At 48.1% G+C, this 22994-nt stretch overlaps 1 protein-coding gene across 1 annotated transcript in view; it reads right to left on the bottom strand.

Moving 5' to 3' along the window:
• The window catches only part of LOC138648632 (uncharacterized), a 30738-nt gene that overhangs the window by 925 nt on the left and 6819 nt on the right, over nucleotides 1–22994 (bottom strand). The window lies entirely within an intron of this gene.

Genomic DNA, 22994 nt, shown 5'->3' on the forward strand with positions numbered 1-22994 from the left:
TGTTCTCCCCGGCTGATAGCCCTAGAGGGTGACCGTGATTTAGAGGACTTGCCGCGTGCATGATGACTCCTATCCGGACTTTGCGATACCTCGGACCCCTCGGATGTTGCTGATGACAGCCATCCTGTGGCCGGGATCTGCGGTGGCTCCTATGGGAGCTGCGTCTGCGACGGTAGTGGCGCTTAGAGGAGTAGCGGGAACGGCGAAGGGAGTTATCGGAGGAAGATTGGGAGGACGTGTGGCGTCTACGCCTTCGTCCGCGGTTATAATGCGGTGTAATGGGGGGGAATTCTATGAGTAGACAGAGGGGGATTATTGGCCGTAGATGGTCCTGCAGTGCTAATTAGAAGGGGGGGCGTAAGGAGGTAACTGTATTCTTCCCTATTGCTGGGATTTGACGGGGCGGTGGTTAACGGAAGATTTTTATTAAGGTTTTGGGCAGTGGGGGGAGGTGAGAATGTGTCTGTGCTTGGTGCGTTTACTGAGATGTCGCCGTGATTCCCGCTGTGCGGCTGTGGAGCGCCTTGCTCGGTCCCATGGGACCGAACAACGCGCTCTTCAGCCGCCCTATGACCTCTCTGGCCTGACCCCTGATACCCCCGTGCAGGCATCAGTGCTGCGCCTGCCGGGGGTAGGCTAGAGGTCACGCCCGGTGACAAATCAGCACGCTGTTCGGTCGAGTTCGACCGAACAGCGCGCTCTGGGGAACGTGAGGGGTTAAAACCAGCCTCCAGGTTACCCCCTGCGGGCAGCGTATATGTGCCCGCAGGGAAGGTAATGGAGGACTGGCTAGCGCTGTTCTCCTCGCTGGGATCCGATGACCGTTAGTGGGTGGGCGGAGACAGGAAGTTGGTGGGTGGAGCTTTTCCCCGGTGCCGGACCAAGCCCGAGGAGGGAGCCGGAAGATGCCGGCAGCTGCGAGGCGGTGAGGCATCCCCCTCCCCGACCTGGAGCCGCTCTGGGGCGCGGGGTAAGCGGGCGGACCGCCTTTCCCCCTGTATCGCCCGCAGCGGCCCTGGAGCGGCCGGGGATTGGGGCGATACCTCTAACCGCCCGGCGCTGCACACGCCCGCTGCTGCCCCCGGAGCTGCAGGAGGGGAAAGTGGCGGCGCCGCGGGCAGAACGGCGCGACCGGGGATTGGGGCGAGGGCTCTAACCGCCCGGCGCCGCACGCCTACACACCGCCTGCAGCCGGAGCTGCAGGCGGGGAAAGTGGCGGTGCCGCGGGCGGAACGGCGCGACCCGCCGCCCCCTCTGACGGGGGACTCCAAACATTTCTACGGCGGGTGCGTCGCCCGGCCCTACTCCGCCGCCTATGCCCGCCCGACGCTGGTCGGGCCCCGGACAGCTGCGGACCAGAGGGGGGCGCAGGTATCCAGGCAGCTCCACCCTCCGTACCCCCGGCACCCATCGCAGAACGACCCGTAGCCGGCGTGCCGATCCGCGGCTGAGGAGAGACTGACATGGAGCGACCTGAAGGCTCAGGGGAGACGACTCTAGCCGGACCACCAGGTGAGGGGATTGTGAGCAGGGGGGAGGAGAGGGGACAGAAAGCTGAGCCCTGACCCCGGTAAAAATGGCCTGAAGCCAGTGCTCACCTTTCTGTGCCGCTCCCTTCAACAAGGCCGCAACCAGGGGGTCCGACATCACTGCAGGGGTACAGACAAAAGCTTCCAGGTGTCCTGCCGAGAGTGAAAGAGAAAGTTCTCGGCCGGACACCTGGATTTAACCCCTGTAGGAGTGGCCGTAGGACCCCTCCCCTCTAGTGCCCACTGGCCGGCTGGGGTCTTCCAATTAGTGCATCACTAAGGGGGGAGTGATGCTAGGGGGGAACTGGCACAGACATTCTTTTCGTGCAGCTCTGTGTGCTCCCCAGTCAGAGACGCGTACCTTAATCAGTACCGCGTCTGCCAAGACTTTCTACTAGGCACTGTTCCTGATAGCCAGTTTCCTACTCCACACTGATGAGGGGCAAAAACCCCGAAACAGCTGTCTGTGGATGGATACCATGCTTGGCATAGATGGTTTTCCTTTATTGGATGTTTTCCTTTATTGGATGCTGCCCTAACCTGGCTATTCACTGCCTGCGTTGAGAAACACGTGATGGTGTCTCCGCAGCTCCTCCACATGCATTTGCATATTTGGGGGCAGTGTTCTGGATCACTGCGTTGAGAAACACGTATACAGTGTATATGCACAGGACAGGAGGAGTGGTACTGTGCAGTGTATATGCACAGGACAGAAGTGGTACTGTGCAGCGTATATATACAGAAGTGGTATTGTGCAGTGTGTGTACATACAGGACAGAAGGAGTGGAACTGTCCAGTGTATATACACAGGACAGGAGGAGTGGTACTGTGCAGTGTATATACACAGGACAGGACAGGAGTGGTACTGTGCAGTGTATATACACAGGACAGGACAGGAGTGGTACTGTGCAGTGTATATACACAGGACAGGACAGGAGTGGTACTGTGCAGTGTATATACACAGGACAGGAGGAGTGGTACTGTGCAGTGTATATACACAGGACAGGAGGAGTGGTACTGTGCAGTGTATATACACAGGACAGGAGGAGTGGTACTGTGCAGTGTATATACACAGGACAAGAGTGGTGGTATTGTGCAGTGTATATACACAGGTCAGGATGAATCGTACTGTGCAGTGTATATACACAGGACAGGAGGAGTGGTACTGTGCAGTGTATATACACAGGACCGGAGGAGTGGTACTGTGCAGTGTATATGCACTGGACAGGAGGAGTGGTACTGTTCAGTGTATATACACAGGACAGGAGAAGTGGTACTGTGCAGTGTATATATACAGGACAGGAGGAGTGGTACTGTGCAGTGTTTATGCACAGGACAGAAGTGGTACTATGCAGCGTATATATACAGAAGTGGTATTGTGCAGTGTGTGTACATACAGGACAGGAGGAGTGGTACTGTGCAGTGTATATGCACAGGACAGGAGGTGTGGTACTGTGCAGTGTATATACACAGGACAGGAGGAGTGGTACTGTGCAGTGTATATGCACAGGACAGGAGGAGTGGTACTGTGCAGTGTATATACACTGGACAGGATGAGTGGTACTGTGCAGTGTATCTACAGGACAGGATGAGTGGTACTGTGCAGTGTATATACACAGGACAGGAGGAGTGGTACTGTGCAGTGTATATACACAGGACAGGATGAGTGGTACTGTGCAGTGTATATACACCGAACCGGAGGAATGGTACTGTGCAGCGTTGAGAAACACGTGTTGGTGTCTCCGCAGCTCCTCTACATGCATTTGCATATTTGGGGGCAGTGTTCTGGATCACTGAGTTGAGAAACACGTGATGGTGTCTCTGCGGTGTTGGATGTTTTGGTCTCCACGAGGTCAATCATCTGTGCCTTAATAGACTTTCTACTAGGCACTGCTCCTGATAGCCAGTTTCCTACTCCACACTGATGAGGGGCAAAAACCCCGAAACAGCTGTCTGTGGATGGATACCATACTTGGCATAGGTGGTTTTCCTTTATTGTATGTTTTCCTTTATTGGATGCTGCCCTAACCTTGGTTGTTCCTTCCCGGGGAAAGGCCTGGCTATTCACTGCCTGCGTTGAGAAACACGTGATGGTGTCTCCGCAGCTCCTCTACATGCATTTACATATTTGGGTGCAGTGTGCTGGATCACTGCGTTGAGAAACACGTATAGAGTGTATATGCACAGGACAGGAGGAGTGGTACAGTGCAGTGTATATACACAGGACAGGAGGAGTGGTACTATGTAGTGTATATGCTCAGGACAGGATGAGTTGTACTGTGCAGTGTATATACACAGGACAGGAGGAGTGGTACTGTGCAGTGTATCTATACAGGACAGGAGGAGTGGTACTGTGCAGTGTATATGGACAGGAGAAGTGGTACTGTGCAGTGTATATATACAGCACAGTAGGAGTGGTACTGTGCAGTGTATATACACAGGACAGGAGGAGTGGTATTGTGCAGCGTATACACAGGACAGGAGAAGTGGTACTGTGTAGCGTATATACACAGGACAGAAGTGGTACTGTGTAGTCATATATACAGGACAGGAGGAGTGGTACTGTGCAGTGTATCTATACAGGACAGGAGGAGTGGTACTGTGCAGTGTATATGCACAGGACAGGAGGAGTGGTACTGTGCAGTGTATATGCACAGGACAGGAGAAGTGGTACTGTGCAGTGTATATATACAGGACAGGAGGAGTGGTACTGTGCAGTGTATATACACAGGACAGGATGAGTGGTACTGTGCAGTGTATATACACAAGACAGGAGTGGTACTGTGCAGTGTAAATATACAGGACAGGAGAAGTGGTACTGTGCAGTGTATATACACAGGACAGGAGGAGTGGTACTGTGCAGTGTATATACACAGGACAGGAGGAGTGGTACTGTGCAGTGTATATACACAGGACCGGAGGAGTGGTACTGTGCAGTGTATATACACAGGACAGAAGTGGTACTGTGCAGCGTATATATACAGAAGTGGTATTGTGCAGTGTGTGTACATACAGGACAGGAGTAGTGGTATTGTGCAGTGTATATGCACAGGACAGGAGGAGTGGTACTGTGCAGTGTATATACACAGGACCGGAGGAGTGGTACTGTGCAGTGTATATACACAGGACCGGAGGAGTGGTACTGTGCAGTGTATATGCACTGGACAGGAGGAGTGGTACTGTTCAGTGTATATAGACAGGACAGGAGAAGTGGTACTGTGCAGTGTATATATACAGGACAGGAGGAGTGGTACTGTGCAGTGTTTATGCACAGGACAGAAGTGGTACTATGCAGCGTATATATACAGAAGTGGTATTGTGCAGTGTGTGTACATACAGGACAGGAGGAGTGGTACTGTGCAGTGTATATGCACAGGACAGGAGGTGTGGTACTGTGCAGTGTATATACACAGGACAAGAGGAGTGGTACTGTGCAGTGTATATACACAGGACAGGAGGAGTGGTACTGTGCAGTGTATATGCACAGGACAGGAGGAGTGGTACTGTGCAGTGTATATACACTGGACAGGAAGAGTGGTACTGTGCAGTGTATCTACAGGACAGGATGAGTGGTACTGTGCAGTGTATATACACAGGACAGGAGGAGTGGTACTGTGCAGTGTATATACACAGGACAGGATGAGTGGTACTGTGCAGTGTATATACATAGGACAGGAGTGGTACTGTGCAGTGAATATACACCGAACCGGAGGAATGGTACTGTGCAGCGTTGAGAAACACGTGTTGGTGTCTCCGCAGCTCCTCTACATGCATTTGCATATTTGGGGGCAGTGTTCTGGATCACTGAGTTGAGAAACACGTGATGGTGTCTCTGCGGTGTTGGATGTTTTGGTCTCCGCGAGGTCAATCATCTGTGCCTTTATAGACTTTCTACTAGGCACTGCTCCTGATAGCCAGTTTCCTACTCCACACTGATGAGGGGCAAAAACCCCGAAACAGCTGTCTGTGGATGGATACCATACTTGGCATAGGTGGTTTTCCTTTATTGTATGTTTTCCTTTATTGGATGCTGCCCTAACCTTGGTTGTTCCTTCCCGGGGAAAGGCCTGGCTATTCACTGCCTGCGTTGAGAAACACGTGATGGTGTCTCCGCAGCTCCTCTACATGCATTTGCATATTTGGGTGCAGTGTGCTGGATCACTGCGTTGAGAAACACGTATAGAGTGTATATGCACAGGACAGGAGGAGTGGTACAGTGCAGTGTATATACACAGGACAGGAGGAGTGGTACTGTGTAGTGTATATGCTCAGGACAGGATGAGTTGTACTGTGCAGTGTATATACACAGGACAGGAGGAGTGGTACTGTGCAGTGTATCTATACAGGACAGGAGGAGTGGTACTGTGCAGTGTATATGGACAGGAGAAGTGGTACTGTGCAGTGTATATATACAGCACAGTAGGAGTGGTACTGTGCAGTGTATATACACAGGACAGGAGTGGTACTGTGCAGTGAATATACACAGGACAGGAGGAGTGGTATTGTGCAGCGTATACACAGGACAGGAGAAGTGGTACTGTGTAGCGTATATACACAGGACAGAAGTGGTACTGTGTAGTCATATATACAGGACAGGAGGAGTGGTACTGTGCAGTGTATCTATACAGGACAGGAGGAGTGGTACTGTGCAGTGTATATGCACAGGACAGGAGGAGTGGTACTGTGCAGTGTATATGCACAGGACAGGAGAAGTGGTACTGTGCAGTGTATATATACAGGACAGGAGGAGTGGTACTGTGCAGTGTATATACACAGGACAGGATGAGTGGTACTGTGCAGTGTATATACACAGGACAGGAGTGGTACTGTGCAGTGTATATATACAGGACAGGTGAAGTGGTACTGTGCAGTGTAAATATACAGGACAGGAGAAGTGGTACTGTGCAGTGTATATACACAGGACAGGAGGAGTGGTACTGTGCAGTGTATATGCACAGGACAGGAGAAGTGGTACTGTGCAGTGTATATATACAGGACAGGAGGAGTGGTACTGTGCAGTGTATATACACAGGACAGGATGAGTGGTACTGTGCAGTGTATATACACAGGACAGGAGTGGTACTGTGCAGTGTATATATACAGGACAGGTGAAGTGGTACTGTGCAGTGTAAATATACAGGACAGGAGAAGTGGTACTGTGCAGTGTATATACACAGGACAGGAGGAGTGGTACTGTGCAGTGTATATACACAGGACAGGAGGAGTGGTACTGTGCAGTGTATATACACAGGACCGGAGGAGTGGTACTGTGCAGTGTATATACACAAGACAGAAGTGGTACTGTGCAGCGTATATATACAGAAGTGGTATTGTGCAGTGTGTGTACATACAGGACAGGAGTAGTGGTATTGTGCAGTGTATATGCACAGGACAGGAGGAGTGGTACTGTGCAGTGTATATACACAGGACCGGAGGAGTGGTACTGTGCAGTGTATATACACAGGACAGGAGGAGTGGTACTGTGCAGTGTATATACACAGGACCGGAGGAGTGGTACTGTGCAGTGTATATACACAGGACCGGAGGAGTGGTACTGTGCAGTGTATATACACAGGACCGGAGGAGTGGTACTGTGCAGTGTATATACACAGGACAGGAGTGGTACTATGCAGTGAATATATACAGGACAGAAGTGGTACTGTGCAGCGTATATATACAGAAGTGGTATTGTGCAGTGTGTGTATATACAGGACAGGAGGAGTGGTATTGTGCAGTGTAAATGCACAGGACAGGAGGAGTGGTACTGTGCAGTGTATATATACAGGACAGGTTGAGTGGTACTGTGCAGTGTATATACATAGGACAGGAGTGGTACTGTGCAGTGAATATACACCGAACCGGAGGAATGGTACTGTGCAGTGTGTATGCACAGGACAGGAGGAGTGGTACTGTGCCGTGTATATGCACAGGACAGGAGGAGTGGTATTGTGCCGTGTATATGCACAGGACAGGAGGAGTGGTACTGTGCAGTGTATATACAGAGGACAGGATGAGTGGTACTGTGCAGTGTATATACACAGGACAGGAGAAGTGGTACTGTGCAGTGTATATGCACAGGACAGGAGGAGTGGTACTGTGCAGTGTAAATGCACAGGACAGGAGAAGTGGTACTGTGCAGTGTATATATACAGCACAGGAGGAGTGGTACTGTACAGTGTATATACACAGGACAGGATGAGTCGTACTGTGCAGTGTATATACACAGGACAGGAGTGGTACTGTGCAGTGAATATACACAGGACAGGAGGAGTGATGCAGTGTATATACACAGCACAGGAGGAGTGGTACTGTACAGTGTATATACACAGGACAGGATGAGTGGTACTGTGCAGTGTATATACACAGGACAGGAGTGGTACTGTGCAGTGAATATACACAGGACAGGAGGAGTGGTGCAGTGTATATACACAGCACAGGAGGAGTGGTACTGTACAGTGTATATACACAGGACAGGAGGAGTGGTACTGTGCAGTGTATATACACAGGACCGGAGGAGTGGTACTGTGCAGTGAATATACACAGGACAGGAGGAGTGGTATTGTGCAGCGTATACACAGGACAGGAGAAGTGGTACTGTGTAGCGTATATATACAGGACAGGAGGAGTGGTACTGTGCAGTGTATCTATACAGGACAGGATGAGTGGTACTGTGCAGTGTAAATACACAGGACAGGAGTGGTACTGTGCAGTGTATATACACTGGACAGGAGTGGTACTGTGCAGTGAATATACACCGAACCGGAGGAATGGTACTGTGCAGCGTATATACACAGGACAGGATGAGTGGTACTGTGCAGTGTATATACATAGGACAGGAGTGGTACTGTGCAGTGAATATACACCGAACCGGAGGAATGGTACTGTGCAGCGTTGAGAAACATGTGATGGTGTCTCCGCAGCTCCTCTACATGCATTTGCATATTTGGGTGCAGTGTGCTGGATCACTGCGTTGAGAAACACGTATACAGTGTATATGCACAGGAGGAGTGGTACAGTGCAGTGTATATACACAGGACAGGAGGAGTGGTACTGTGCAGTGTATCTATACAGGACAGGAGGAGTGGTACTGTGCAGTGTATATGGACAGGAGAAGTGGTACTGTGCAGTGTATATATACAGCACAGGAGGAGTGGTACTGTGCAGTGTATATACACAGGACAGGATGAGTGGTACTGTGCAGTGTATATACACAGGACAGGAGTGGTACTGTGCAGTGAATATACACAGGACAGGAGGAGTGGTATTGTGCAGCGTATACACAGGACAGGAGAAGTGGTACTGTGTAGCGTATATACACAGGACAGAAGTGGTACTGTGTAGTGATATATACAGGACAGGAGGAGTGGTACTGTGCAGTGTATCTATACAGGACAGGAGGAGTGGTACTGTGCAGTGTATGTGCACAGGACAGGAGGAGTGGTACTGTGCAGTGTATATGCACAGGACAGGAGAAGTGGTACTGTGCAGTGTATATATACAGGACAGGAGGAGTGGTACTGTGCAGTGTATATACACAGGACAGGATGAGTGGTACTGTGCAGTGTATATACACAGGACAGAAGTGGTACTGTGCAGCGTATATATACAGAAGTGGTATTGTGCAGTGTGTGTACATACAGGACAGGAGTAGTGGTATTGTGCAGTGTATATGCACAGGACAGGAGGAGTGGTACTGTGCAGTGTATATACACAGGACCGGAGGAGTGGTACTGTGCAATGTATATACACAGGACCGGAGGAGTGGTACTGTGCAGTGTATATACACAGGACCGGAGGAGTGGTACTGTGCAGTGTATATACACAGGACCGGAGGAGTGGTACTATGCAGTGAATATATACAGGACAGAAGTGGTACTGTGCAGCGTATATATACAGAAGTGGTATTGTGCAGTGTGTGTACATACAGGACAGGAGGAGTGGTATTGTGCAGTGTAAATGCACAGGACAGGAGGAGTGGTACTGTGCAGTGTATATATACAGGACAGGATGAGTGGTACTGTGCAGTGTATATACATAGGACAGGAGTGGTACTGTGCAGTGAATATACACCGAACCGGAGGAATGGTACTGTGCAGTGTATATGCACAGGACAGGAGGAGTGGTACTGTGCAGTGTATATACAGAGGACAGGATGAGTGGTACTGTGCAGTGTATATACACAGGACAGGAGAAGTGGAACTGTGCAGTGTTTATACACAGGACAGAAGTGGTACTGTGCAGTGTATATGCACAGGACAGGAGGAGTGGTACTGTGCAGTGTAAATGCACAGGACAGGAGAAGTGGTACTGTGCTGTGTATATATACAGCACAGGATGAGTGGTACTGTACAGTGTATATACACAGGACAGGAGTGGTACTGTGCAGTGAATATACACAGGACAGGAGGAGTGGTACTGTACAGTGTATATACACAGGACAGGATGAGTGGTACTGTGCAGTGTATATACAGAGGACAGGAGTGGTATTGTGCAGTGAATATACACAGGACAGGAGGAGTGGTACTGTGCAGTGTATATGGACAGGAGAAGTGGTACTGTGCAGTGTATACATACAGCACAGGAGGAGTGGTACTGTGCAGTGTATATACACAGGACAGGATGAGTTGTACTGTGCAGTGTATATACACAGGACAGGAGTGGTACTGTGCAGTGAATATACACAGGACAGGAGGAGTGGTATTGTGCAGCGTATACACAGGACAGGAGAAGTGGTACTGTGTAGCGTATATACACAGGACAGGAGAAGTGGTACGGTGTAGCGTATATATACAGGACAGGAGGAGTGGTACTGTGCAGTGTATCTATACAGGACAGGATGAGTGGTACTGTGCAGTGTAAATACACAGGACAGGAGTGGTACTGTGCAGTGAATATACACCGAACCGGAGGAATGGTACTGTGCAGCGTATATACACAGGACAGGAGGAGTGGTACTGTGCAGCGTATATACACAGGACAGGATGAGTGGTACTGTGCAGTGTATATACATAGGACAGGAGTGGTACTGTGCAGTGAATATACACCGAACCGGAGGAATGGTACTGTGCAGCGTTGAGAAACACGTGTTGGTGTCTCCGCAGCTCCTCTACATGCATTTGCATATTTGGGGGCAGTGTTCTGGATCACTGAGTTGAGAAACACGTGATGGTGTCTCTGCGGTGTTGGATGTTTTGGTCTCCGCGAGGTCAATCATCTGTGCCTTTATAGACTTTCTACTAAGCACTGTTCCTGATAGCCAGTTTCCTACTCCACACTGATGAGGGGCAAAAACCCCGAAACAGCTGTCTGTGGATGGATACCATGCTTGGCATAGGTGGTTTTCCTTTATTGTATGTTTTCCTATATTGGATGCTGCCCTTCCCTTGGTTGTTCCTTCCCGGGGAAAGGCCTGGCTTTTCACGGCCTGCGTTGAGAAACACGTGATGGTATCTCCGCAGCTCCTCTACATGCATTTGCATATTTGGGGGCAGTGTGCTGGATCACTGCGTTGAGAAACACGTATAGAGTGTATATGCACAGGACAGGAGGAGTGGTACTGTGCAGTGTATATGCACAGGACAGGAGGAGTGGTACTGTGCAGTGTATATGCACAGGACAGGAGGAGTGGTACTGTGCAGTGTATATGCACAGGACAGGAGGAGTGGTACTGTGCAGTGTATATGCACAGGACAGGAGGAGTGGTACTGTGCAGTGTATATGCACAGGACAGGAGGAGTGGTACTGTGCAGCGTATATACACAGGACAAGAGTGGTAGTACTGTGCAGTGTATCTATACAGGACAGGAGGAGTGGTGCAGTGTATATGCACAGGACAGGAGAAGTGGTACTGTGCAGTGTATATATACAGGACAGGAGTGGTACTGTGCAAGGTATATACACAGGACAGGATGAGTGGTACTGTGCAGTGTATATACACAGGACAGGAGTGGTACTGTGCAGTGAATATACACCGAACCGGAGGAATGGTACTGTGCAGTGTATATGCACAGGACAGGAGGAGTTATACTGTGCCGTGTATATGCACAGGACAGGAGGAGTGGTACTGTGCAGTGTATATGCACTGGACAGGAGGAGTGTTACTGTGCAACGTATATGCACACGACAGGAGGTGTGGTACTGTGCAGTGTATATACACAGGACCGGAGGAGTGGTACTGTGCAGTGTATATATACAGGACAGAAGTGGTACTGTGCAGCGTATACACACAGGACAGGAGAAATGGTACTGTGTAGCGTATATACACGGGACAGGAGAAGTGGAACTGTGCAGTGTATATACACAGAACAGGAGGAGTGGTACTGTGCAGCGTATATACACAGGACAGGAGAAGTGGAACTGTGCAGCGTATACACAGGACAGGAGAAGTGGTACTGTGAAGCGTATACACCCAGGACAGGAGAAATGGTACTGTGTAGCGTATATACACGGGACAGGAGAAGTGGTACTGTGCAGTGTATATACACGGAACAGGAGAAGTGGTACTGTGCAGCGTATACACACAGGACAGGAGGAGTCGTACTGTGCAGCGTTGAGAAACACGTGATGGTGTCTCCGCGGTGTTGGATGTTTTGGACTCCATGAGGTCAATCATCTGTCTTTATAGACTTTCTACTAGGCACTGTTCCTGATAGCCAGTTTCCTACTCCACACTGATGAGGTGCAAAATCCCCGAAACAGCTGTCGGTGGATGGATACCATGCTTGGCATAGATGGTTTTCCTTTATTGGATGTTTTCCTTTATTGGATGCTGCCCTTCCCTTGGTTGTTCCTTCCCGGGGAAAGGCCTGGCTATTCACTGCCTGCGTTGAGAAACACGTGATGGTGTCTCCGCAGCTCCTCTACATGCATTTGCATATTTGGGGGCAGTGTTCTGGATCACTGCGTTGAGAAACACATATACAGTGTATATGCACAGGACAGGAGGAGTGGTACTGTGCAGTGTATATATACAGAAGTGGTATTGTGCAGTGTGTGTACATACAGGACAGGAGAAGTGGAACTGTCCAGTGTATATACACAGGACAGGAGGAGTGGTACTGTGCAGTGTATATACACAGGACAAGAGGAGTGGTACTGTGCACAGTACCACTCCTCCTGTCCTGTATGTACACACACTGCACAGTACCACTCCTCCTGTCCTGTGTATATACACTGCAGTGTGTGTACATACAGGACAGGAGGAGTGGTACTGTGCAGTGTATTTACACAGGACAGAAGGAGTGGTACTGTGCAGTGTATATACACAGGACAGGAGGAGTGGTACTGTGCAGTGTATATACACAGGACAGGAGGAGTGGTACTGTGCAGTGTATATACACAGGACAAGAGGAGTGGTACTGTGCACAGTACCACTCCTCCTGTCCTGTATGTACACACACTGCACAGTACCACTCCTCCTGTCCTGTGTATATGCACTGCAGTGTGTGTACATACAGGACAGGAGGAGTGGTACTGTGCAGTGTATTTACACAGGACAGAAGGAGTGGTACTGTGCAGTGTATATACACAGGACAGGAGGAGTGGTACTGTGCAGTGTATATACACAGGACAGGAGGAGTGGTACTGTGCAGTGTATATACACAGGACAGGAGGAGTGGTACTGTGCAGTGTATATACACAGGACCGGAGGAGTGGTACTGTGCAGTGTATATATACAGAAGTGGTATTGTGCAGTGTGTGTACATACAGGACAGGAGGAGTGGTACTGTGCAGTGTATATACACAGGACCGGAGGAGTGGTACTGTGCAGCGTATATATACAGAAGTGGTATTGTGCAGTGTGTGTACATACAGGACAGGAGGAGTGGTATTGTGCAGTGTAAATGCACAGGACAGGAGGAGTGGTACTGTGCAGTGTATATACACAGGACAGGAGGAGTGGTACTGTGCAGTGTATATACACAGGACAGGAGGAGTGGTACTGTGCAGTGTATATATACAGGACAGAAGTGGTACTGTGCAGCGTATATATACAGAAGTGGTATTGTGCAGTGTGTGTACATACAGGACAGGAGGAGTGGTACTGTGCAGTGTATATGCACTGGACAGGAGGAGTGGTATTGTGCAGTGTATATGCACAGGACAGAAGTGGTACTATGCAGTTAATATATACAGGCCAGAAGTGGTACTGTGCAGCGTATATATACAGAAGTGGTATTGTGCAGTGTGTGTACATATAGGTCCTTCTCAAAAAATTAGCATATAGTGTTAAATTTCATTATTTACCATAATGTAATGATTACAATTAAACTTTCATATATTATAGATTCATTATCCACCAACTGAAATTTGTCAGGTCTTTTATTGTTTTAATACTGATGATTTTGGCATACAACTCCTGATAACCCAAAAAACCTGTCTCAATAAATTAGCATATCAAGAAAAGGTTCTCTAAACGACCTATTACCCTAATCTTCTGAATCAACTAATTAACTCTAAACACATGCAAAAGATACCTGAGGCTTTTATAAACTCCCTGCCTGGTTCATTACTCAAAACCCCCATCATGGGTAAGACTAGTGACCTGACAGATGTCAAGAAGGCCATCATTGACACCCTCAAGCAAGAGGGTAAGACCCAGAAAGAAATTTCTCAACAAATAGGCTGTTCCCAGAGTGCTGTATCAAGGCACCTCAATGGTAAGTCTGTTGGAAGGAAACGATGTGGCACAAAACGCTGTACAACGAGAAGAGGAGACCGGACCCTGAGGAAGATTGTGGAGAAGTGGAAACATCCAGAGCCACCGTGCACAGGCGTGTGCAGGAAATGGGCTACAGGTGCCGCATTTCCCAGGTAAAGCCACTTTTGAACCATAAACAGCGGCAGAGGCGCCTGACCTGGGCTACAGAGAAGCAGCACTGGACTGTTGCTAAGTGGTCCCAAGTACTTTTTTCTGATGAAAGCAAATTTTGCATGTCATTCGGAAATCAAGGTGCCAGAGTCTGGAGGAAGACTGGGGAGAAGGAAATGCCAAAATGCCTGAAGTCCAGTGTCAAGTACCCAGTCAGTGATGGTGTGGGGTGCCATGTCAGCTGCTGGTGTTGGTCCACTGTGTTTCATCAAGGGCAGGGTCAATGAAGCTAGCTATCAGGAGATTTTGGAGCACTTCATGCTTCCATCGGCTGAAATGCTTTATGGAGATGAAGATTTCATTTTTCAGCACGACCTGGCACCTGCTCACAGTGCCAAAACCACTGGTAAATGGTTTACTGACCATGGTATTACTGTGCTCAATTGGCCTGCCAACTCTCCTGACCTGAACCCCATAGAGAATCTGTGGGATATTGTGAAGAGAAAGTTGAGAGACGCAAGACCCAACACTCTGGATGAGCTTAAGGCCGCTATTGAAGCATCCTGGGCCTCCATAACATCTCAGCAGTGTCACAGGCTGATTGCCTCCATGCCACGCCGCATTAAAGCAGTCTTTTCTGCAAAAGGATTCCCGACCAAGTATTGAGTGCATAACTGAACATTATTATTTGATGGTTTTTTTGTTTGTTATTAAAAAACACTTTTATTTGATTGGATGGGTGAAATATGCTAATTTATTGAGACAGGTTTTTTGGGTTATCAGGAGTTGTATGCCAAAATCATCAGTATTAAAACAATAAGACCTGACAAATTTCAGTTGGTGGATAATGAATCTATAATATATGAAAGTTTAATTGTAATCATTACATTATGGTAAATAATGAAATTTAACACTATATGCTAATTTTTTGAGAAGGACCTGTACACAGGACAGGAGAAGTGGTACTGTGTAGCGTATATATACAGGACAGGAGGAGTGGTACTGTGCAGTGTATATGCACAGGACAGAAGTGGTACTGTGCAGTGTGTATATATACAGGACAGGAGGAGTGGTACTGTGCAGTGTATATACACAGGACAGGATGAGTGGTACTGTGCAGTGTATATACACAGGACAGGAGGAATGGTACTGTGCAGTGTATATGCACAGGACAGGAGGAGTGGTACTGTGCATCGTATATGCACACGACAGGAGGAGTGGTACTGTGCAGTGTATATACACAGGACAGGAGGAGTGGTACTGTGCAGTGTATATACACAGGACAGGAGGAGTGGTACTGTGCATCGTATATGCACACGACAGGAGGAGTGGTACTGTGCAGTGTATATACACAGGACAGTAGAAGTGGTACTGTGCAGTGTATATACACAGGACAGGAGGAGTGGTACTGTGCAGCGTTGAGAAACACGTGAAGGTGTCTCCGCAGCTCCTCTACATGCATTTGCATATTTGGGGGCAGTGTTCTGGATCACTGCGTTGAGAAACACGTGATGGTGTCTCCGCAGTATTGGATGTTTTGGTCTCCACGAGGTCAATCATCTGTGCCTTTATAGACTTTCTACTAGACACTGCTCCTGATAGCCAGTTTCCTACTCCACACTGATGAGGGGCAAAAACCCCGAAACAGCTGTCTGTGGATGGATACCATGCTTGGCATAGGTGGTTTTCCTTTATTGTATGTTTTCCTTTATTGGATGCTGCCCTTCCCTTGGTTGTTCATTCCCGGGGAAAGGCCTGGCTATTCCCTGCCTGCGTTGAGAAACACGTGATGGCGTCTCCGCAGCTCCTCTACATGCATTTGCATATTTGGGGGCAGTATTCTGGATCACTGCGTTGAGAAACACGTATAGAGTGTATATGCACAGGACAGGAGAAATGGTACTGTGCAGTGTATATACACAGGACCGGAGGAGTGGTACTATGCAGTGAATATATACAGGACAGAAGTGGTACTGTGCAGCGTATATATACAGAAGTGGTATTGTGCAGTGTGTGTACATACAGGACAGGAGGAGTGGTATTGTGCAGTGTATATACACAGGACAGGAGTGGTATTGTGCAGTGTGTGTACATACAGGACAGGAGGAGTGGTATTGTGCAGTGTATATACACAGGACAGGAGGTTTGGTACTGTGCAGTGTATATACACAGCACAGGATGAGTGGTACTGTGCAGTGTATCTACATGACAGGAGGAGTGGTACTGTGCAGTGTATATGCACAGGACAGGAGGAGTGGTACTGTGCAGAGTATATATACAGGACAGGAGAAGTGGTACTGTGTAGCGTATACACAGGACAGGAGAAGTGGTACTGTGTAGCGTATATACACAGGACAGGAGAAGTGGTACTGTGCAGTGTATATACACAGGACAGGAGAAGTGGAACTGTGCAGTGTTTATACACAGGACAGAAGTGGAACTGTGCAGTGTTTATACACAGGACAGAAGTGGTACTGTGCAGTGTATATGCACAGGACAGGAGGAGTGGTACTGTGCAGTGTATATGCACAGGACAGGAGGAGTGGTACTGTGCAGTGAATATACACCGAACCGGAAAAATGGTACTGTGCCGTGTATATGCACAGGACAGGAGTGGTACTGTGCCGTGTATATGCACAGGACAGGAGGAGTGGTACTGTGCAGTGTATATGCACAGGACAGGAGAAGTGGTACTGTGCAGTGTATATACACAGGACAGGAAGAATGGTACTGTGCAGCGTTGAGAAACACGTGTTGGTGTCTCCGCAGCTCCTCTACATGCATTTGCATATTTGGGGGCAGTGTTCTGGATCACTGAGTTGAGAAACACGTGATGGTGTCTCTGCGGTGTTGGATGTTTTGGTCTCCACGAGGTCAATCATCTGTGCCTTAATAGACTTTCTACTAGGCACTGCTCCTGATAGCCAGTTTCCTACTCCAAACTGATGAGGGGCAAAAACCCCGAAACAGCTGATTGTGGATGGATACCATGCTTGGCATAGATGGTTTTCCTTTATTGTATGTTTTCCTTTATTGGATGCTGCCCTTCCCTTGGTTGTTCCTTCCCGGGGAAAGGCCTGGCTATTCACTGCCTGCGTTGAGAAACACGTGATGGTGTCTCCGCAGCTCCTCTACATGCATTTGCATATTTGGGTGCAGTGTGCTGGATCACTGCGTTGAGAAACACGTATAGAGTGTATATGCACAGGACAGGAGGAGTGGTACTGTGCTGTGTGTGTGTATATACACAGGACAGAAGTGGTACTATGCAGTGAATATATACAGGACAGAAGTGGTACTTTGCAGTGTGTGTGTATATATATATATATATATATATATATATATATATATATATATATATATATATATATATATATATATATATATATATATATAGAGTGTATATGCACAGGACAGGAGGAGTGGTACTGTGCAGTGAATATACACAGGAAAGGAGAAGTGGTACTGTGCAGTGTATATACACAGGACAAGAGTGGTGGTACTGTGCAGTGTATATACACAGGACAGGATGAGTCGTACTGTGCAGTGTATATACAGGACAGGAGGAGTGGTACTGTGCAGTGTATATACACAGGACAGGAGGAGTGGTACTGTGCAGTGTATATACACAGGACAGGAGGAGTGGTACTGTGCAGTGTATATACACAGGACAGAAGTGGTACTATGCAGTGAATATATACAGGACAGAAGTGGTACTGTGCAGCGTATATATACAGAAGTGGTATTGTGCAGTGTATATACACAGGACAGGAGGAGTGGTACTGTGCAGTGTATATATACAGGACAGGACAAGTGGTACTGTGCAGTCTATATACACAGGACAGGAGGATTGGTACTGTGCAGTGTATATGCACAGGACAGGAGGAGTGGTACTGTGCAGTGTATATACACAGGACAGGAGGAGTGGTACTGTGCAGCGTATATACACAGGACAGGAGGAGTGGTACTGTGCAGAGTATATATACAGAACAGAAGTGGTACTGTGCAGTGTATATACACAGGACCGGAGGAGTGGTAGTGTGCAGAGTATATATACAGAACAGAAGTGGTACTGTGCAGTGTATATGCTCAGGACAGGAGGAGTGGTACTGTGCAATATATACCCACAGGACAGGAGAAGTGGTACTGTGTAGTGTATATACACAGGACAGGAGAAGTGGAACTGTGCAGCTTATATTCACAGGACCGGATGAGTGGTACTGTGCAGTGTATATACACAGGAGAGGAGTGGTACTGTGCAGTGTATATGCACAGGACAGGAGGAGTGGTACTGTGCAGCGTATATAAACAGGACAGGAGTGGTACTGTGCAGCGTATACACACAGGAAAGGATTAGTGGTATTGTGCAGTGTATATACACAGGACAGGAGTGGTACTATGCAGTGAATATATACAGGACAGAAGTGGTACTGTGCAGCGTATATATACAGAAGTGGTATTGTGCAGTGTGTGTACATACAGGACAGAAGGAGTGGTACTGTGCAGTGTATATACACAGGACAGGAGGAGTGGCACTGTGCAGTGTATATACATAGGACAGGATGGGTAGTACTGTGCAGTGTATATGCACAGAACAGGAGGAGTGGTTCTGTGCAACGTATACACAGGACAGGAGAAGTTTTACTGTGCAGCGTATACACCCAGGACAGGAGAAATGGTACTGTGTAGCGTATATACACGGGACAGGAGAAGTGGTACTGTGCAGTGTATATACACAGGACAGGAGGAGTGGCACTGTGCAGTGTATATACATAGGACAGGATGAGTAGTACTGTGCAGTGTATATGCACAGAACAGGAGGAGTGGTTCTGTGCAACGTATACACAGGACAGGAGAAGTTGTACTGTGCAGCGTATACACCCAGGACAGGAGAAATGGTACTGTGTAGCGTATATACACGGGACAGGAGAAGTGGTACTGTGCAGTGTATATACACAGGACAGGAGAAGTGGAACTGTGCAGTGTATATACACAGGACAGGAGAAGTGGAACTGTGCAGCGTATATACACAGGACAGGAGGAGTCGTACTGTGCAGCGTTGAGAAACACGTGATGGTGTCTCCGCGGTGTTGGATGTTTTGGACTCCATGAGGTCAATCATCTGTGCCTTTATAGACTTTCTACTAGGCACTGTTCCTGATAGCCAGTTTCCTACTCCACACTGATGAGGTGCAAAATCCCCGAAACAGCTGTCGGTGGATGGATACCATGCTTGGCATAGATGGTTTTCCTTTATTGGATGTTTTCCTTTATTGGATGCTGCCCTAACCTTGGTGGTTCCTTCCCGGGGAAAGGCCTGGCTATTCACTGCCTGCGTTGAGAAACACGTGATGGTGTCTCCGCAGCTCCTCTACATGCATTTGCATATTTGGGTGCAGTGTACTGGATCACTGCGTTGAGAAACACGTATACAGTGTATATGCACAGGACAGGAGGAGTGGTACTGTGCAGTGTATATATACAGAAGTGGTATTGTGCAGTGTGTGTACATACAGGACAGGAGAAGTGGAACTGTCCAGTGTATATACACAGGACAGGAGTGGTACTGTGCAGTGTATATACACAGGACAGGAGGAGTGCTACTGTGCAGTGTATATACACAGGACAGGATGAATCGTACTGTGCAGTGTATATACACAGGACAGGAGGAGTGGTACTGTGCAGTGTATATACACAGGACAGGAGGAATGGTACTGTGCAGTGTAAATACACAGGACAGGATGAGTGGTACTGTGCAGTGTATATACACAGGACAGGAGGAGTGGTACTGTGCAGTGTATATACACAGGACAGGAGTGGAACTGTGCAGTGTATATGCACAGGACAGGAGGAGTGGTACTGTGCAGTGTAAATGCACAGGACAGGAGGAGTGGTACTGTGCAGTGTATATGCACAGGACAGGAGGAGTGGTACTGTGCAGCGTATGTCGGCGTCGTCACAACAATACCCTTCCTTCACCGGTCATTCCAAATCAGAATGAGAGCATTGGTACCGGATAAGAATGAGTCAGACAAAGGCTGGTTCAAACTCAGTGCATGCTCGTGTGTCTACAAGGTGTAGCAACGTCACAGCAACTGACTTAATTTCCTGATACACAACATTATATGGTCCATTGGGGGAAGGTGTGCAGAAGGCGGGGTTTAAGCAATATGTCTAGTATTCAGTCTTTCTGGTTGGTCCTGACGTCATCTGATGGATCCTCTTGTCTCCACGTCACTTTAAGTTTCGACTTCAACAGAAATGATACTTAGTTTCTGGAATGTGAAACTTGCTTCTTTAGCAGAAGCAAAATTAGGGCAAAGGTGAATACTGGCAGCCATGTTAAATGCAGTTACATTTGCATTAGCAAGCAAAGGGAACAAAACTTATTGTTTCACAGCATAAGAAAATATAAAAGTACAAAAGTGTATAGAGATATATATTTTCACCTTGACACGTATATACATAGGACAGGAGGAGTGGTACTGTGCAACATATATACACAAAACAGGAGGAGTGGTACTGTGCAGTGTAAATACACAGGACAGGATGAGTGGTACTGTGCAGTGTAAATACACAGGACAGGATGAGTGGTACTGTGCAGTGTATATACACAGGACAGGAGGAGTGGTACTGTGCAGTGTATATACACAGGACAGGAGGAGTGGTACTGTGCAGTGTATATGCACAGGACAGAAGTGGTACTATGCAGTTAATATATACAGGCCAGAAGTGGTACTGTGCAACGTATATATATACAGAAGTGGTATTGTGCAGTGTGTGTACATACAGGACAGGAGGAGTGGTACTGTGCAGTGTATATGCACAGGACAGGAGGTTTGGTACTGTGCAGTGTATATACACAGGAGGAGTGGTACTGTGCAGTGTATATACACGTGACAGGAGGAGTGGTACTGTGCAGTGTATATACACGTGACAGGAGGAGTGGTACTGTGCAGTGTATATGCACAGGACAGGAGGAGTGGTACTGTGCAGTGTATATACACAGAACAGGATGAGTCATACTGTGCATTGTATATACACAGGACCGGAGGAGTGGTACTGTGCAGTGTATATGCACAGGACAGGAGGAGTGGTACTGTGCAACATATATACACAGGACAGGAGGAGTGGTACTGTGCAGTGTATATACACAGGACAGGATGAGTGGTACTGTGCAGTGTATATACACAGGACATGATGAGTGGTACTGTGCAGTGTGTATATATACAGGACAGGAGGAGTGGAACTGTGCAGTGAATATACACAGGACAGGAGAAGTGGTACTGTGTAGCGTATATACACAGGACAGAAGTGGTACTGTGCAGTGTATATATACAGAAGTGGTACTGTGCAGTGTATCTATACAGGACAGGAGGAGTGGAACTGTGCAGTGTATATGCACAGGACGGGAGAAGTGGTACTGTGCAGTGTATCTATACAGGACAGGAGGAGTGGTACTGTGCAGTGTATCTATACAGGACAGGAGGAGTGGTACTGTGCAGTGTATATGCACAGGACAGGAGAAGTGGTACTGTGCAGTGTATTTATACAGCACAGGAGGAGTGGTATTGTGCAGCGTATACACAGGACAGGAGAAGTGGTACTGTGTAGCGTATATATACAGGACAGGAGGAGTGGTACTGTGCAGTGTATATACACAGGACAGGAGTGGTACTGTGCAGTATATATGCACAGGACAGGAGTGGTACTGTGCAGTGTATATGCACAGGACAGGAGTGGTACTGTGCAGTGTATATGCACAGGACAGGAGTGGTACTGTGCAGTGTATATGCACAGGACAGGAGTGGTACTGTGCAGTGTATATGCACAGGACAGGAGTGGTACTGTGCAGTGTATATGCACAGGACAGGAGTGGTACTGTGCAGTGTATATGCACAGGACAGGAGTGGTACTGTGCAGTGTATATACACAGGACAGGAGTGGTACTGTGCAGTGTATATGCACAGGACAGGAGTGGTACTGTGCAGTGTATATACACAGGACAGGAGGAGTGGTACTGTGCAGTGTATATACACAGGAGTGGTACTGTGCAGTGTATATACACAGGAGTGGTACTGTGCAGTGTATATGCACAGGACAGGAGTGGTACTGTGCAGTGTATATGCACAGGACAGGAGTGGTACTGTGCAGTGTATATGCACAGGACAGGAGGAGTGGTACTGTGCAGTGTATATACACAGGACAGGATGAGTGGTACTGTGCAGTGTATATACACAGGACAGGAGTGGTACTGTGCAGTGTATATACACAGGACAGGAGTGGTACTGTGCAGTGTATATGCACAGGACAGGAGTGGTACTGTGCAGTGTATATGCACAGGACAGGAGTGGTACTGTGCAGTGTATATGCACAGGACAGGAGTGGTACTGTGCAGTGTATATGCACAGGACAGGAGGAGTGGTACTGTGCAGTGTTGAGAAACATGTGATGGTGTCTCTGCAGCTCCTCTACATGCATTTGCATATTTGGGGGCAGTGTTCTGGATCACTGCGTTGAGAAACACGTGATGGTGTCTCCGCAGTGTTGGATGATTTGGTCTCCACGAGGTCAATCATCTGTGCCTTTATAGACTTTCTACTAGGCACTGCTCCTGATAGCCAGTTTCCTACTCCACACTGATGAGGGGCAAA

The sequence above is a fragment of the Ranitomeya imitator genome, chromosome 9 (genome assembly GCF_032444005.1).
Source record: "Ranitomeya imitator isolate aRanImi1 chromosome 9, aRanImi1.pri, whole genome shotgun sequence".
In the NCBI taxonomy this organism is placed as follows: domain Eukaryota; kingdom Metazoa; phylum Chordata; class Amphibia; order Anura; family Dendrobatidae; genus Ranitomeya; species Ranitomeya imitator.